Source organism: Lepisma saccharinum, chromosome 30 (assembly GCF_977018435.1).
Source record: "Lepisma saccharinum chromosome 30, izLepSacc3.1, whole genome shotgun sequence".
In the NCBI taxonomy this organism is placed as follows: domain Eukaryota; kingdom Metazoa; phylum Arthropoda; class Insecta; order Zygentoma; family Lepismatidae; genus Lepisma; species Lepisma saccharinum.
The window spans coordinates 7,198,201-7,215,313 of NC_139258.1; positions in this window are offsets into that span (position 1 = coordinate 7,198,201).

The window sequence follows — 17,113 nt, forward strand, 5'->3', positions numbered from 1 at the left end:
TAACCTCCCTTGTTAGTCTTACACTTTGTAATTATTTAACACTGCATATATTATAATGTTTTATTTTAATTTGTAAAACTGTAACTGTAGAACAATTGTATAATTTTTGTATAACATTTCAATCTTGTTATATGTGTTAAAGGTTTCATCCTGGAATGGAATGTCTCACATTTATGTGTGTTTTCATTTCCAATACATTCGAATGAATACATAAACGTTTCAATGGCATTTACAAAATCACTTCGGACATTTGTGCACGAGTGTGTTAGCCGATGCGTAGCAAAGTATTTTAGGAACAACACTTGAAAAAAATTCTTGTAGGACTAAGGTGTGGTAATATTATAATGGGATTGAGATACGAAACTCTCGGATCCGGATCCGGATATTCGGATCCGGATCCGAAACTTTCAGACCCGGATCCGGAACTCTCGGATCCGGATCCAGATCCGAAACTTTCAGACCCGGATCCGCGGATCCGGAACTCTCGGATCCGGATCCAGATCCGGAACCTTCGGATCCGGATCCGCGGATCCGGAACTCTCGGATCCGGAACTCTCGGATCCGGATCCAGATCCGGAACTTTCGGATCCAGATCCGAAACTTTCAGATCCGGATCCGGATCCGGAATTTTCGGATCCGGATCCAGATCCGTAACTTTTGGATCCGGATCCGGATCCGAATGGATCCGGATTTTTCGGATCCGGATCCGTTTGGCCATCCCTAGTAAAAACTTCAAACTTACCAGAAATCTTCAGACATGCTTGTTAACTGAAATTCATCCTTCTGTCCTTCAACGCAAAATTTGAGAGTGAACTCACGACCTCCCTTCTTTGACACTTGTTCTATATTCAAATTCGGACTAGGTTTTTTATGTTTATTTTTTCATCCAGACTTCTAGACTTCTGGTAGAAAAACTTCGCACCAACAATTTCTCCACACTGTTCATCGCGACAAATGCACAACTACAGCACACAACTACCGAAAAGGCTTCACTTTTCCATGGAAAACGAAGAAACAACAAGTGTCAATACAATCGTCTTCCCATCCGGTAGTTTTATTGCTTCGGGGTTGCCAGACAATTTTGCCAAATTTTAAGAAATTTGTAGTTCACAGGTTCCTGTAGCGGCTCTTGGTGAGTTTAGATGACGAGTTTCTAATTTATTTAACATCGGCCTTGAAAATAAATTGGAGAACTTTGTCACATTATCAGGAATTTTTTCAAACGTGCTAATCAAAACATGTATTTAAATCTACATGATGTACTCCACATCATTGTAATCCAAATGTACTTTTCACTAAACTCAGAAAAAATACAACGCATATATACGATAATTTTGCGTGTAACAAGAATATATAGCCGACTTCCATGGCTAGCATACCGTATTACAAAGCCAGGCCTCCTGGGTTCGAATCCCGGCATGGGTATGTGTGTTCTTTGCGAGTGTCCCTCCATCAATATCATTGTATCATCACTCATCCTCATCGTCGTGATTACCGAAAAGTAGCAGAAAGCGACGGTAAATAACAAAAATCAAGCAAGAGTATGTACTTTTCCAGTTATCGACATTTTCTTTCCTCGTTGGAAATTGCGTTATTTATTGCTCTACTCTTATGTCATAAGTGAATAAGATTATGGAATACAGAATATTTTTTTTCAACGGTTGGTAATTTTCTTTCTTATGTTAACTTCTTTGCTTCTGGCAACTCTTCATTGTTTACCGTTCTCCGGAGAGAGGGCCAGTTTCGCCTAGGGGGTGGGTTTCGGACGACAAACCCTCCGTCCTCCCAGCCAGAGATCCCGCGCTTGTTATTCCACAGTTCCCTCGCCTCTTACCCCTCGCGGCCGCGCCAGAGAATGCTCTACGTCTCGTAAAGTGGGAGGACGGCGCCCCGCCAGATTTCTCTCGAAGTTCCGTATTTGCCCGGTCAGTGGCGTGCAAACTTTGTAATTGTCACGGAAGAATGAATACAGAACCGACTAACCAACGATCTAAAAGCAATGGAATATTTGCAATTCAGACAACTTTAAAGCTAACATATAAATGTTAATGTAATGTTTGTTCACTTGTGGTTGCACACGGCAGTGCGGCGTCCGTATCGTCCTTATGACCGGCCGCCCCTGCACTTACCTCACTACTCCGGCAGTTTGTTTCTTTATACAGTACGTTTCCAAAAGATACAATTAAACCTACAAGTGTATCAATATACACTGTATAAAACTCACCTCATTACTAACTTCGTTGTCCGTACGGGAAGGAAAATATTTTGAAAAATCCTGATACTATGATCGACAAATGTTCGCCATCTGACAAAGTTGCGAACATTTTCGGGATGATGTCCTCTTCGATGGCGTAGTGGTAGCGCACGGCCAACTTTTTTAAAGGTGGTCGTGGGTTGCGTCGTCGCCTTGTAATCAAGGGGTCCATGGTTCGATACTCGGTGGAAGCACATAATGTTTCGGATTCCACTTTAAACTGTAGGTCCAGTCCCGATTAGCCTTACTGTGCATAAAGTGGACTTGAAACACCAAATCAAACAAACAAACACATTTTCGGGATGGGAAAATTTCAGGCTATTCAAAAGTTGAAAATTCTCAAATTCTACACACTGCTTGTGCCTTGAGTTTTTGACGAATTTTTGGAACGAGACCTTTCATTTACAGGAATTTTTTTAGAATTTTATAGTGCAGAAATTGAGAATTAAACACTTTCAAGTTCCCAATCTCTGTACGGGCATTTCGGGATCCAGCACAACCCCAGTATGTACAGGGTCAACGATGTTAGTAATAAGTTGTGCTGTATACAGCGTATATTGATAGATTAGATTTATTTCCTGCAAGAACCTTACATGTAACACTAATTACAAGATTGGTATAGGAAACGTCATGTTACATTACGATGTATTACATATTATACATTACAAATACAAAATGTAGATATCAATTGAAAATTAATATTGTTAGTCAAATTTGATTTGAAAAAAGTCCACAGAAAAAAACAATGATATATAAGTATACTTTTAAGTTGATTTTTAAATATGTTCAGTGGACAGTCTTTCAATTTCTTAGGCAAAAGGGGCTTCCCCGGTAGCGCAGTGGCTGCGTCATCAACTTGTAATCAAGGGATCCCGGGTTAAATACCCGGTAGAGGCACATAGTGGTTCGGATCCAGGCGCGGTTGGCCCTATAGCGCACAGGATCAGTGAACCCCCACTTATAATATACGGCATTTACCTTGAGAATGGACAATAAACAATGTCTTTACCTTTTGACAATTTTTCGCTAAAATTTCTACACAAGAAGTCATGTATTTGTGTCCGTAACATGGCAAATTCTTTTTCTGAGAAAGAGAAACCGCGAGTAGACCGCCCTCGTGCAGACCCTCAGCTGAACCCCCACAGGAGAGCTCCTGCCATAGTAAAGGTTCAGGCGGCAGGCAGAAGCTCGGGGTAAGCTATATGGGCAAAATATATGGCAGAGGATACTGAGAAACCTCGATCTCCAACCAACGGTCATGCGCAGTTCGTGCTCTCTCAGAAGCCACAGCAGAAGCCAGAAGGCACCGTCCTCGCTGCAAGCGAGACCCAGCTGGTTCCTCCCTTCCAGTGTTGCCCTGTGAGTTTCAAGTTTGAAGAGCATTCGTTACATATTCAATCTTCTGTGTTGAATAATTTTTGTGCCGAACTTCTTGGCATAAATGTAAAATTGGGCAGAGAAGGCTGAGTAGAAATGAATGAAAGCTGGAAATAGACGCGATCAATTAAAATAAAAGAACTCGTACATTAAAAAAAAGGTAAAGTGTTCCCCTGTGCATAGCACCACGCCATGAAGGCGTATAGGGGGTTTGAGGGTAACGCCCCACACTTTCTTGATCCGGTCGTGAGTGGGGGTGATGTGATCAGCATCACGCCCCTGACCGCCTTTACCCCCCCAGGGTTTCCCCCAGGTACCCATGTTATTCGACGCTGGGTGGGCGCCGGGGCCGCTTCCACCGTTAGAAAAGTTCCCGAATTTGAACCGGCCGGGATCGAACCCGGGACCTTGAGCATGGCAGGCAGACGCGTTACCGACTGAGCCACCGCAGTAGACCAAGTGGCCGGGTTCACGGCCCGAAAGTGGAGCTCGGTGGAGCTCGCCTTAATGGATTTCTCTCGTAAGGCACGAGCTCCATTTTCTCGCAGTGTTGCCAACTCCTCACTCGAAAAAATCACCAAGGTTTTTTTTTGGGTCTAACCTAGCCTAAAGCAAGGAGCTGGCAACACTGCTTGAGGCTTGCCATGCATGATGTGCTATACACACGTGCGTGCGCTGGTGCCTTTTATTATTTTTCGTATTGTGAGTAGTAGGTGGAATGCTTCGTCCTGGGCCTGCCCTTTGACCTACTTTTTATTTTTGGCCCTTTTACGCACTAAACTAACCTACAATGAGAGAAAAAAATGGACAGAAAAAGCTCTAGCATCACTTTTTAAGCTATTTTTTATGCTAACTCGTTTTTTTGACCTACATTTGAAATGACTTACGACATTTTGCTATAAGGCTGCCTCCCTCTTACTGTCATCTCGGGTGAGGCGTAGCCTTTTACAGTGTATGTTAACGTCACTAGCAGTGTAGCCAACTCGGCGTAGCCTTTTATGGTGTATAATTTTTTAGTGTGTGTGAGTGTACATGTGTTGCCAACTCGGCGTAGCTTTTATGGCTGTATGTTAACCTCACAGTGTTGCCAACTCGGCGTAGCTTTTTGGGTGTATGTTAACCTCGCAGTGTTGCCAACTCGGCGTAGCTTTTTGGGTGTATGTTAACCTCGCAGTGTTGCCAACTTGGCGTAGCTTTTTGGGTGTATGTTAACCTCGCAGTGTTGCCAACTCCTCACTCGAAAAAAAATCACCAAGGTTTTTGAGTCTAACCTAACCTAAAGCATGGAGCTGGCAATCTTGCTTGAGGCTTGCTTTGCAGTGTTGCCACTTTACTCGAAAAGTTACCAAGGTTTTTTTTTTTTGGTCTAATCTAACCTAAAGCTGGCAATTTTGCTTGAGGCTTGCCACAGTACATAAAACAATTTGCCAACCTACTGGTTTGCCATAGCTTTTTACAAAAAAAAAAAGAGAGGAAAGAGAGGGAAGAGTTAAACAACCGACAATGTTGCTAATATTTACCTACAGCTTTTTTTACTTGACAAGGGCTTAGCCAATTTATATACTGGCGTAACATACACTGGGCAAGAGAGCCGGCAACAAATATATACTGCCGTAAAAGAGATGGATGGATGCCAACACAGTATGTGTGTGCGTGTGTATAGCATTAACTGGTGTTGGCAACCCACTTACAACTAAAAAAATAGAGATGCCAATGTTGCTGTAAGATAAAAAGAGAAAGACTTGTAACCGGTAGCAGTGGTGAGCAAATGCGTCTTATCGTAATTTTCTTCCAAGTTTTGGGGGCCAAATGTTTATGTATATGATTTTTGCAAACCTACCTCTCTCGGGAACACGATGTGCCGCACACACACATATGCGCGCGCTGGCGCCTTTATTATTTTCGTATTGCATACAATATTTATTGTGTTTTTTAGGATGCCTGGCCCCTAACCCCGCCAGGGTGCGTGGTGCCCAACCCAAAAAGGTTCTAACGGCTGCGACTCTAGATAATCGCACCTCTGTAGAGTTTCACGTGTTTTTTTTCCCCCCCCCCAAACTTCTATGAAACTCTACAGAGGACCTCCGTAATGCATGTAACGTGTACTAACGACTCTAGTGTTATTTTGATGTTGTAATATTTTTGGATATAGAGTTTTATTGTGAGATATAGATAATAATAATTATGTTTATTATAATATTTTTTTGATGAAGATGGAGAATGTATGTGTGTGTGTTACAAATAAAGTTGCATGTTTTTTTTTTCTAGTGTGTGTATGTGTATGTGTTTTTTGATGTTCGACAGCATCTGAAACGATAAAAAGAATTTTATTGTTAATTTTCTCATGTACAACAACAACAAAATTTTTGTGTAAAAATTCTGATTGTCTTGTGCTATAGTGCAAAAAACTGATGAGAAAAAAATATTGTAACTCATAACTAATGAAAATGATATTGTAACTGATTTTGAACTAGTGAAATTTTCGTATTGTGTTATTGAAACTGATTGTGCTAGTACAAAAATTTCTTATTGTGCAAGAAAAGATGTTAAAAACTTGTTAAAACTGTTCTGTGACCCTCTCGTTCTTCACGTCGTGGACGAAGGACTTCTCGGCAACCAGGATGACACTGCATACGGTATCCTCGGGCAACGCACTGTTGAACTCGCAGACGACCTTGATGTTGGTTCGATCGTTGACCACCACCTGCTTTCTCTTAGATGTGTTGATGACGAACATGGGTCTGCGGGTTTTGAATTCGCTGGGCGTGTAGTACATGTCCACGCTCCCCTCGGTCACGCGTTTGTAAGCCGTGTAAGCTTCGTAAAGTTTGAGGTAATCATCTTTGGTCATGTCGAGGTTGTAATTCTCGCGCGGGAACACTTCGTTGCGTCCATTTTTCAGATAAATGTTCTTGATCTTGCAGTTGTCGAACTTGCTGGAATCTTTTTCCTGGTTGTTATCGCGCCCGGTCTGAAAGAGCACTACGACGAAATCTGGCATGTCGAACTGTATGTTGTTGAACTGTGTCGTCACGTCGAATTCCATGTGACTTCCCGACGCCATCTTTTGCACACACTGGTAACCGTGAAAGTGAATCGACACCTGCGGATTTTTCAAGATCTCCGCTTTGTACTTGAGGGCGTAGTTTGTTTCATATTCCACGATCGGCATTCTCAATTCCATGCTCCGGATGACGCACTTGGCTGCTTCAGGTAATGTGTTGGCTATCGGCGTGCCGTCGGCGTTCAAGTTGGTGTATCGCATCAGTGCGTTGTTGTCGTTGGCTGCTCTTCGAAAAGTGACGCGCAATCCCCCCTTCCACATGATCTCTTTGTAGTCCGAGAAGAATCCCGGCAGCAGACGCATGGGAAAGAGCACCGTGTGACTTCTCGTCGATATTTTGGTCCCTGCTTCGAATCCTCCCGCTTGATAGTATGCTGCGTCCGTTTTGGATAATTTCAAAGTTCCCACTGCCGTCGACGTGATGCCTGGATAATCGATTCTGTCGATGACGGTGTTGTGTTTCCTCACCTCCACCTGCGAGAACAGGTGAGGCACGAAGTTGTCAACGAGTATCAAATTGGCATTGGGCGGAAACGCTTCTCCACTTTCCTTCTTCACCACGTCGAATTGAAGGTAAAGGTCCCCTCTGTGAGGATGAACGAACCCATCCCCCACGTCCACGTCGTATTCGATCTCCCTGTTCGCCTCGTTGAGATTGGCGAACGTGCGACGGTTGGGAGGAAAAGATTGCAATTCGTAACTTTCGATTTGCTCCATTTTTACTATGTGTGTTATTTATTATATGTTGATCTCCACGATGGCAGTGGTTGTTGCACCTGCGAAATCCACCACGTCTCCTTTCTCGTTCGTCACCACCAACTCTATGTCGTCTATGCGGTTGCGACATACTGGAAAATAGATCGGCGAAGAAGGTGTGTAGATGATCGGTTCCATGAATTCGGAACTTGGTTTGAACGTGGCGATGATTCCCGTCTGCTTGTGACTTCCCAGTAATCCGTCCGAAGATTTCGTGATCATGCCTTTCGCCACGTTGCAGTGAACGTTTAGAGTTTCTATGGCTAGAAATTTAGGAATGTTGGTTGCTGTGTGTTTGATGCCAGCTTCGAGTTTGGTGTTGCTCTCGAAACCTAAAAGTTCTCCCATGGTACCCAGGTTTATGGTTTCCGTTGCCGATAGGATTTCCACTCTGTGCGTGACCGAATTTTGAGAAAGGTACGTGCCTTTAGGTAATTGAGCTTGCAAAGTGGAAAGATTGTATTGGCCTGGCGTGACGACGATGTGTTCGCTTCCGACGCTAATTTTGTTGTTGTGCTGCGTGACGTTAGGTATGAGGTACATGCTGTAGAATGCACGCAGAGCTACGGATTTAGGATAGACGATGTCGTCGTGCAGCGTGAGTTTCAAGATTGAAGATTCGCTCGTGAGATGGAACACGCCCATCGTGTTTTAGGTTCCACAATGCTTTCTGAAAATGTTCCACCGAGGGGTTATTTATTTTAGACATGTATGCGAGAACGGAAAGGCATAGGTGTCCGCAGTTAACATCGGTGAAACCCTGGATGCGTTTGTCATTGTAGTAGAGGTTGGCAACACTGAGATACTTCACCAACCTGGCAGGTGGTGTGCCACCGAACGAATCGAAAACAAATGCATTGTTATCGTCAATTTTGAGGTAGCATATCCAATGTGTACCAGGATTTTTGTAACTGTCCAGGTTGACCACGCCATACTCCCTTTTCTTCACAGCAGAGGGTAGAGAATCGGACATGAAAACACCCCTGAAGTTTTTTATTCCCAACAGTTCGATCAGAGATTCAATATCGAAGTTGGACAGGGCTTCTTCTTTTTTTTATATTTTTTCAAAGCATCGAGGTTGCTTTTTTGTTTTTTGGTTATACCTTTCCCCTTTTTCTCCATAGCCAGGTTGTGACGTTTCTGTTCTTCCAATTCTGCCTTGTTCTTCTTCGAGTCGATGACGGTTTTTGCGATGGCGGCGCTACCGCCAGCCAAACTTCCAACGGCCCCTAATGCTGCCAGGATGGCTGGGATGCTGAATATGAAACCTCCGATCTTTTGCTGTTTTCGCGAACGCTGCAAGCGTCTCAATTGAGGTGTGCTGAGAAGTAATTTCATTCCGTGTCCTTTTGTCAAGCAAGAACGTTTCTTCTCGCGTTGTTTCTTGGTGAGTAAACCATCGAGGGCACCTAGATTTTTCAGATTGGAGTATGGTATCTGGTACACGACACCCTTGGGCTTCATGTTGATGCTCTATATGTTATCTTCACGGTATGTTATTTATATATATGTTCTGAGATTGTTTTTGTTTTGTGTAATTTTTTTTCGGTATGTTATTTATATATAAATGTTCTGAGATTTTTTTTGTTCCGTGTAATTTTTTTTTCAAGGATATACTCCACGTAGAGTTGTTACACAAATTCTATTACGTGCTTTGTTTTCTTACCAAGAAGTTCTTTTGTACCCTTGTACACGATTTGAGTTTTGTTCTCGATTAAAATAGCTAGCTTCTCGTCGGATAACATGTTAGCGTATCGATCTGGTAAAAATAGACTGTATTGTGCGTTGAGCAACAGACGCGCCTTGGGACCATACTGGGTAGAAACAATTGAACCGGAAGTTATCGTGTAAGGTTTGTCGACTTCCAATTCCTGAATTTTTACATACTCTACTGACAAATTTAGCATTTGTTTTAATGCTTGGAGGTCACTCATTTTTTCAGTCGTCATATTGAAGAGAAATTTTCAGTGTTAGAGAAATTTAATTTTTTTCACAATGTGTGTTATTTATATATACACCGAAGATTTTTTTTTTCACGATGTGTGTTATTTTATATATATTTTTTTTCACGAGATTTTTGTATCGAAGATTTTTTTTTGTCTGTGTTAGAAGAAGAAAGTTTGTGCTTCGGAAAACGCGATGATGTGCGTGATGATATCTTCCGTCTCTTGTTTCGACTTATGCCAATCATCTGTGAATCGTCTTCTCCCCTGCCTCGCCTCGTGCAGTTCATCTAACCTATTGTTTAATTTTTCCCCTGCGGCTGAAAAAAAGAGTGTCGAGATCGTCGCACCTCGTGCCGCTAATTTCCCGAAGATAATCCTTGACAGCCATTTCACAAGGGATGCGAAATTGCGGCGTTGATCTCGCTATGATCAAAAGTTTTCTTATATCCTCACAATCTCCGTTTACTGCATGTTTGAATATTTTACACAGCAGTTCGTGTGGCAAGTCGGTTATACCAGACATGATGTTTTTTTTTTTTTACTGTAGTGTTATTTATATACCCCACCCAAGTTTTTGTTTCGTGTTCATGGCGATGGTGGTGTCCAGTGCTGCAACTCTTTCTCCCAGCGAAGCGTCTCTGCTAACGAATCTTTCGAAAGCTGCGTGCTCTAACTTTCTGTCTGCTTCGTGACGTGCATCCAGATCGGAGCGAGTGGTGTTGTAAGCGATGTCGTGATCTTTGCATGCGGCGTCCAACGGATTTACACCCTTGTCTCCTCTCTCCAATCTTTTCTCGAGTTTGGTACCTGGTCCGCAGTACTGGTAGCCAGGTAAATGCATCTCGAAAGGTAACTTGTTGATGATGTCGTTCACGAGTCCTTTTCCTTCGGCTACGTTCCAGAATCTCGGAGGCAGCGTGTTGATAATTTTGATGAGGTAACCTATGCCCTTGTCGTCGTTCACGATGAAGTTGAAAAGTTTTGTGCTGATCATGTCCACGATGCCAACCTTCTCGTTGTAGAAATTACGATTGCCTGCATTCTCCTCTCCTGCAATAACCAACAACCTGTCTATGAGCTTGCGCACGTCGTCCACCCACACAAACTCTTTGGGCAGGGTGTTGTAGAGTTTGACGCCGCTGCCTGTTTTCACCTGGTTCCAAATCGGCTTGATGAGATTTCTGTACTTCTCGCCGCTGCTCGATTTCACCCTATTCTGCGTAGCGTCGTTGTTCTGGTATAAGGCATCCGTCATGATCAAAATTTCCTTGTAACTCTGGTAATCTTCGTCGGTGTAATCCTTCGGCTGCTTTTTGGCAACGAGTTCCCACAGTCCCACCGTACCCGGATACCTGTTCCAACTATCCTTGTCGCCTAAATTAATTTTAATGTCGTTACCTTCGAAGGTAACTTTCGATTTTCCAATCTTCCATACCACACCACCACCTTCGTTACTCTCCATGCTCGGATACAATCCGAACACTTCATCCTTGTCGAACTTGCCCGTGCTCAGGTAGTCTCGTGCCAAAGGTCCCAACTCGATTTTATCCAAAGACGACGGCGTGCTACCTATGGCTCGACGTCGTGCCGGTACGTCCTTCAGTTCGAATGGTGTCGAAGGAATGCTCGAAATAGGCGTGGGTACGGTGTAACTTTTAGCTGCAAGTGGTACAAGTTCGTTGATCAAATTTTTATTTTGTTCTGTGACGCCTTTAATTTCTTTACCTAGATCGCTGATGGCGTCGATCACAGGTTGATCTTGACGTTTCTTCTCTTCGTAGAATCCGCGATTCTCGGATTTCCAACCTTTGAAGCGTTTCGCCAGGTAGTTTCGCAACTTGAGATTTTCGTCTTCGATTTTTCGTTTCGCCATAACGTTATTTATACACGTCGTTTCTCACAACGTTGCAACGTTTAGAAAGTCGTTGATTTTGTTTCTGTATTTTCCGTCGTTGGGTTTTCTCGTCATGTCGATCGTCGCGAATCCGAAATCGTCACTGTTCCAACAGTGGGAGCAGCAGCGTTCCGAAAATTGATTGTAGTTCATGTCTCCGCCTACGTAGTCATCGTACGCGTGCTTGAGGTTGGTGTGATCTTGACGAAACAAACATATGAAATTAGCGTTGTCTCGTACTAACTGTTTTGGAATTTTGGAAAACGTTTGAGCTAGGAAGAAGCAATCCATTCCTTTGTGACGACCTTGCGTGAAAAAATTGCGAATTTCATTTTGATTTTCCAGGATGACATCGTCGAAAACAACGACTGAATTTTCACGACAATCGTCGAGTGGTTTTATTTCAGATGCGAAAGTTGCAATGTCCAGACCATTGTACAGTTTTATCAGTTGCTGGTATTTCGCTTGTTCGAGACTTTTCGAAAATACGTACAGGTGCCTGTTCTTCCAATCTAACCAATTCGGTGCGAGGAGAAAATTGTCCACAAGCAGTGTCGTTTTCCCACACCCTGAAGGGCCTACGATTAGACAACGGATGCTGTCGGGAAGCAACTCGCCGTTTTTTTTTTTTTCGTTTGATTTTCCGAATCAGGTAGACGTTTCACGACATTCCACGCACTCATAGAATCACTTCGTTCGCGTCGATCCAACTCTTTTCCGGAAGCCCCAGCCATTTCACCAATAGTTTGTCACCTTTTCTACGCAATACTTTCTCGATGAGGTACGTGTCGGGGTGTTTCGTTTTAGAGAGTTCCTCTTCGTAAAATCTTCCTTTCAAAATCTCGTCGCTACTATCTTTTATTATATACGTGTGCCGGTTTCCGGATAAAACTCGAACCACCGTAAAAAGTTCCGTACTCCAATTTTTTGTGAATCCCTTCTCGAAGGCGCGTTTGAATTTGCTGATCCTCACCTGGTCTCCAATTTTGAATTTTGACTTCTTGGTAGTCGCGGGAGTGTACTTTGGACAGTAAACTGTAGAAATTAAACGCTGCTCATCGGATTTCGTAACGTCAGCTGGCTTCATGCCTATGGTTCTGTGTACTGTATCATTATAAGTGTCGACGAGTTCCGGCAGTATGTCGACCCATTTGTAATTTCCTCGAAGCGTGAATCGTATCCACATGTGTGTTTTCAAGGTTCGATTAAATCTTTCCACGATGCTGGCTTTGATGTGACTGAAGGTTGAATAATGTCGAATGTCATGTTTTTGAATAAACTTTTGGAATACGGCGTTGTAAAATTCTTTACCGTTGTCTGTTTGCAAAAACCGTGGTCGTCTGCCGCTTTCGCGAAAAATTGTTTTGAATGCTTCCGTGACGCACGTTCCCGTTTTGGCTTTCAAAGGTAGAGCCCATGCGAATTTCGAAAACGTGTCTATGACGGTGAGGAGGTACTTGTTGCCTTTGTTCATTTTATGCATGTTTTTCAAATTGCCGCTACTCATCTCCACGAGGTCACTTTGCCAGAGGTCGTCGATTCCCTTGGTCACCACCGCCAAACGTTCGTAGTTGCGGCGTGCAGGTTTATGCAATTCTTCGACGATGGCTTGCCTAGACATTTTTTAGAGATTACGTTTGAAGAGAAGCACAAGCGTGATGGGATTCAAAGAAGGTGGCACCTCGCTCGTGTTTTGAATGATCAGCTTATCGCTGGCACTCACGTCGAAAACGGTGAGATCTTCGTCTTCGTGTATTTCATATACGTTGCGCGTTTCGTTCCAACGTGCCAGAGGAATGTTTCCTGCTTTCTGAACACCACGATTCGATATCAAGGTCATGGTGGGAACGCTAGCTTTTCTGCCGTGAGACCAGTACGAAAATTCATTTATCTGAATCGTGCCATCGAGGAGAAACTTGTAGTACGGATGATAAGGATGCAACATGTACAGTTTGTTACCTTCGACGAACGTGGAGATTCTCTGTTGATTGGGTACGCTGTTAATTTCGATGGCTTGCAGAGAATGCAGTTTAGCGAATTTAGTATCGACGCTAACGAGGTTGCTGTGAAGCTGTCCCAGTGTATTTTGTAAGGGCAACAAATGTTCGGCTATGGTATCCGTTACAGTAGAAAATGACGGTTTGATTTTCACTTCCACGTTCAACTGCTTGAAGTTTTCGTTGAGTTCTTGCAGTTTGGCACCGAAAGAGGCCAGCGTCGATTCCTGCGTGGATTCCAGCACTCCAACTTGATCTCTGATGTTGACGACAATACTCTGAAGGTTCTCGACTTGAATTAATTTCGAACTTTTCTCGGTAAGATCGTTCACGATGCTTCGCATCTCGGTAAACTGCGTGTGAAGGTCGGCGACGCTCTGCGAAGTGGGCAACGTCGACACCAGCGAAGCAAGTTCGTCTCGAATCTGTTCCACGTTCGCCGTTTCCGTTTCCAGTCGTTTCAGCATACGTGATATGTTCCTTTTCAAAGCGTGCAATTCTTTGGAGGTGGGGAGATTGGCCACCCTACTCTCGAGATCGCTCAACGAACTTTTGATGTCGCTCGAATCGGATAGTGCCGTCACGGCCGTTTTCAATTTTTCCAAATCTTCGCTCGAAGGTACGCTCGTCCGTAACGATTCCAAGTCGGCCTGTATGTTGTCCAGCGCGTGATGAAAATGAGCAAGGTTCGTTTCGACGTTCAAATTTTCCAAATATTCCATCTTCTGCTGGACCGTGCTTAACGTGTCTTGTATGCTCGTCAACGCGCTCGCTTCAGCGTGAATATTTTTAATTTCTTCGTTGATCAACTCCAGAGATGCCTGAAGCGTAGCGATGGTGGTTTGAATGTGTTCGAAATCTTGATAAGCTTCCAATTGAATTTTTATGTTCGCGACGCTTTTGCCGATGACCTGCAGTTCGTCCGACGATGGTAGGTTCGTCATGGTATCTTCCAAAGTCTGCAACTTGGATTTAATTTCTTCCAATGTGCCGGCGAATTCTTCTTGTAATTTGGAAACAACGACGTGCAAACGTTCTACATCAATATCCTTCACGACGGTTTGAAGTTCAGAGAAATTCTTTTCGATTGCCGAAGTTCGTTCTTCGATTTCGAGTTTCAATTTTTCCAAATCTTCATTTTTCGATTGAAATTGTTGTAATTTGGCCAAATCATTTTGAAGCTTATCCACGCTCAACTGTATATTTTGAACGTTGTCGTAAGAAGGTACGTCCACATAATTTTTTATGAGCGTTTTCAATTCGGAATCGATTTTCAAAATAGGGTCGAGACATTGCGTTTGGAGCGTAGCGATCTCCGACTCTAAACTTTTGTTTAAGGTCTCCTGCAAAGCGATCAAATCGCTCCTCAACTTTTTAATTCGGACATCCAACATAAGAATCTCTTCTGCATGGTCTACACGCTTAGTGTTGCCGAAAATATCGTTAGGCATTTTGGTTAACGGTTATTTATAATAGGATAGACGATTCGTACTTCTACGAAGAGAGGAATGAGTTTGTCGTAATTTCCGAGGAGTTCGACGTACAGGTAATCTCCTGCGGAAACATCGTACGTAATGTTAGAAAGCATCTTGTCGTGCTTGATTCGAAAAATGTTCTTGCCGGTAGATATTTTGATTTCGCCTACGTTTTCCGGATTCACGGTGATTTGAAGTTTTCCATCGATCGGAATTTTGTAAAAATGTAAATTGTTGTTGAAGACGTAAAACATCTTGCCCACATCGTCATCCAATTTCGTCCAAATGCTGTTAAGGTGAACAATCAGTAGACCGTTGAGTTTAGTTAACATGGAAGGTGGAAATTCATGATCTGTCGTCGTGTGGTATACAGTCTCCATGTTGGCTTGTTTTCGGAAACCAAAAAGATTCATATTATGCTGGTTATTTAAAATACGGTCAAAGTTTTTTTTGTAATAACAGTCAGTGTTTTTTTTTTTGTAATGACTAACAAAATGATTTTTTTTTGTTTTTTTTTTGTTTTGTTTTATGAATCTTCTGTTGAAGGGCATATGTTGCAGGTTTTGCTTTCTGCTAAGCGATAGTGCCCCCACGGCAGTGTGTGGATTCCACATTGGAGAACGCACCTCTTGTCGTCGTTGGGATTCAGGGCAATCTTCCTCACCTTGTTGGTGGTTAACACATGGTCGACGCTCTGGATGCGCTGTTCTGCTCTTAGAACCGACGACCCGGTCTTGAGGCAATCGACGAAGTCCTCGAATGCGAGATGCTCTCGAACCACCTGTCTGCCGACACCCTTGGCCTTTTTGGTAACGCTGCCCTCGGCTTTGATGGTATAGGCCTTGGGGCGAAGACCTGCAAACTCGAGAATCACGTCTCCGTCCTTCTCATCTTTGAGTTTGCCAGGCACCTTTTTGTTGCGAGCCGGGATTTTGTATCGGTTTGGCTGGGGATAGCCCGAGGTGTCGAAGAGGTTCACAAAAAATGGATCTGTGGCTATATCCCCGTATGCGTTGGCTGTGCGAACGTGGTACACCAAGCTGTCCGTGTCCGTGTAGAGAAGCGAGATGTTGTGCTTGTAGTGTGGACGTAATGTGTCGTAGTACGTCTCGAACATGTGGAGCTTGCTCAGATCCAGAACAGTGGCTCCAACGTAGATGGGTTTGTTGAGCTTCACCACACCTTGCTTCATGTGAATCAGAGCCAGCTGCTCGTTGTAGATTGTTCGAGACTTGAATAATGGACTTGCAACAAGCTGACGACATCGCTCTTTCCTCGTCACCAATTTTATGTCCACGTAATTGCGTACATTCTCCATGGTCTTGCCAAACACCGCATTATTCATGAGCTTGAAGAAATCCTTATCAAACTCGGACGTGGCTGCGATGCGGCGTTCAGTGTTGAGCTCGATATATGGACGCAACCATGGAGAATGTTCGAACTTGAGGATGCGGTGAACTGCGTGGACTGTGACCCCTTGCCGCATCAACCACCGGAGATTCTGGTAGTGAAGAACGTATTTCTTCTTGGGTTCGAAATCCATGAGGAGCTTCTTCTGGTTGGAATCGGGTGGGCACTTAAACTCGGGTGCAGGGGGGAGATCGCAGAACAAATCCTGCAGCTCCTCGGAGAACTCAAGGTCCACCTCGGCGAAGAACCCATGTTCCGAATCGTCGAAGTTTTCGATGTCGAATTCGGAAGAATCAGCCCACTTGAACCCTCTAAAGGGGAGTGACTGCATCATGGAGTGCCCGTACAAGTTATTCACGTCCGTGTACATGATGTAGCTCGACGGTTGGGTGGAGTCGTAGCCAGTAGCCATGTGATGGTTGTTGGCGCGCGCGTGCCGTTGCGACACCTGAACCATTCCACCCCGCACGGCACGTTCTACAAACAGCATCATGTCCACGTCCGAAAAAAGCTCAAGCTCGATCTTCGTCACCAGAAACATGGCTGACCACGCCAGTCCGGGGAGGCTATAGAAGTAGGCGGGGTCCAGCTTGTAGATGTTCATTGCGGTCGCCCGGAACGTCTGGAACACGTCGGCGAGGAGCGTCACATCAAGTTTGAGGTACGCGTCGTGGTAGTCCCCGAGAGTTCGACAACCCAGCTCGCGCCACATGGACTGGGCGTGGTGGTATTCTTCGTTGGTGATGTTCGAGCCTCGTAACTGACTGTAGAACTTCACCTGGGGAGGTAGCGACGTCTCCTCGAACTTGGTAGAGTCGGTGACGTACTCGTAGGGGTAGACCCCCTTACGCCTGAAGAGACCGACGTCCAAGTTTGAAAAATTCGCAGAGGTAATGAGCATTTGCCCGTCGCTGAGCTTTTTCGCCAGGGCATCGAGGCT